Source organism: Diabrotica undecimpunctata, unplaced genomic scaffold, assembly GCF_040954645.1.
Source record: "Diabrotica undecimpunctata isolate CICGRU unplaced genomic scaffold, icDiaUnde3 ctg00000568.1, whole genome shotgun sequence".
NCBI lineage: Eukaryota > Metazoa > Arthropoda > Insecta > Coleoptera > Chrysomelidae > Diabrotica > Diabrotica undecimpunctata.
In genome coordinates this window covers 895,001-897,724 of record NW_027311885.1, presented here as the reverse complement: position 1 = coordinate 897,724, position 2,724 = coordinate 895,001, and positions in this window count along the sequence as shown.

Genomic DNA, 2,724 nt, shown 5'->3' with positions numbered 1-2,724 from the left:
CACAAACACGCCCACACGCACACACACATACATTCTTCACCTCTCGACTCCTACCTATTAGTCGCCTCTTACGATAGGCAGGCCCTTCTTGCCTCAGTCGTGTTCTTATTTCTGCAAGCCGAACTAACACACACACAGACTCACACACGCACACACACACGCACACACGCACACACACACACATACACTCTTCACCTCTCGACTCCTACTTATTACTCGCCTCTTACGACAGGCAGGGCCTTCTTGCCACGGCTGTGTTCTTATCTCTGCGAGCCGACCGCACACACACACACACTCACACACTCACATACACACACACTTAAACACGCACGCACACGTACACGCACACACTCTCCACCTCTCGACTCCTATTCATTAGTCGCCTCTTACGACAGGCAGGGCCTTCTTGCTACGGACGTGTTCTTATCTCTGCGAGCCAAACAGACACACACACACACACTCGCACACACACATACACACACATACACGCTTTACCTCTCGACTCCGACCCATTAGTCGCCTCTTACGACATTCAGGGACTTCTTGCCACGGCCGTGTTCTTATCTCTGCGAGCCGAACGGACACACGCACACTCACACACACACACACGCACACACGCACACACACGCACTTACGCACCCACGCACACGCACACGCACACGCACGCACACGCACACACTCTCCACCACTCGACTCCTATCCATTAGCCGCCTCTTAAGACAGGCAGGGCCTTATTGCCACGGCCTTAATCTTATATCTGCGAGCCGAGCAAACAAACACACACACTCACACACACACACACACACACACATACACTCTTCACCTCTCGACCCCTACCTTTTAGTCGCCTCTTACGAGAGGCAGGGCCTTCTTGCCTCGGCCGTATTCTAATCTCTGCGAACCGAATGGACACACACATACATACACACACATATTTACACACGCACAAACACACACACACCCACACACGCACACACACATACACATACACTCTTAACTTCTCGACTCCTACCCATTAGTCGCCTCTTACGACATTTAGGGACTTCTTGCCACGGACGTATTCTTATCTCTGCAAGCCGAACGGACACACACACATACTCACACACGCACACACACACGCACACACGTACACACACACATACACTCTTCACCTCTCGACTCCTACCCATTAGTCGCCTCTTACGACAGGCAGGGCCTCCTTGCCACGGCCGTGTTCTCATTTCAGCGAGCCGACCGGACACACACACACACACGCACACACAAACACAAGCACACTGGCACAAACACGCACACACACATACATTCTTCACCTCTCGACTCCTACCTATTATTCGCCTCTTACGACAGGCAGGGCCTTCTTGCCTTGGCCGTGTTCTTATCACTGCAAGCCGAACGGACACACACACCTACTCACACACGCACACACACACGCGCTCACGCACACACACATACACTCTTCACCTCTCGACTCCTACCTATTAGTCGCCTCTTACGATAGGCAGGGCCTTCTTGCCTCGGTCGTGTTCTTATTTCTGCAAGCCGAACTAACACACACACATACTCACACACACACACACACACACACGCACACACACACATACACTCTTCACCTCTCGACTCCTACTTATTACTCGCCTCTTACGACAGGCAGGGCCTTCTTGCCACGGCTGTGTTCTTATCTCTGCGAGCCGACCGCACACACACACACTCACACACACTCACACACTCACATACACACACACTTAAACACGCACGCACACACGCACACACACACATATACACTCTTCACCTCTCGACTCCTACCCATTATTCTCTTCTTTCGACAGGCAGGGACTTCTTGCCACGGCCGTGTTCTTATCTCTGCAAGCCGAACGGACACACACACACTCGCACACACACACACACACACACACAAACACACGCACACAGGCACACACACGCACACGCACACGTACGCGCACACAGTCTCCACCTCTCGACTCCTATCCATTAGTCGCCTCTTACGACAGGCAGGGCCTTCTTGCTACGGACGTGTTCTTATCTCTGCATAAACACACACACACACACGCACGCACGCACACACGCACACACACACTCACACACGCACAAACACACGCACACACGCGCACACACACACACACATACACTCTTCACCTTTCGACTCCTACCTATTAGTCGCCCCTTACAACTGGCAGGGTCTTCTTGCCTTGGCCGTATTCTTACCTCTGCAAGCCAGACGGACACACACACATACACACACTCACACACGCACACACACACGCACACACGCACACACTCACGTATCCTCTTCACCTCTCGACTCCTACCCATTAGTCGCCTCTTACGACAGGCAGGGCCTTCTTGCCACGGACGTATTCTTATCTCTGCGAGCCGAAAGGACACACACATACGCACACACAGGCACACACGCACACACGCACACGTTCACGCACACGCACACACTCTCCACCTCTCGACTAATATCCATTAGTCGCCTCTTAAGACAGGCAGGGCCTTCTTGCCTCGGCCGTATTCTTATCTCTGCAAGCCAAACGGACACACACACACATACACACACATACTCACACACGCACAAACACACGCACACACACAAAGACACATACACTCTTCACCTCTCGACTCCTATTCATTAGTCGCCCCTTACGACAGGCAGGGACTTCTTGCCACGGCCGTGTTCTTATCTCTGCGAGCCGAACGGACACA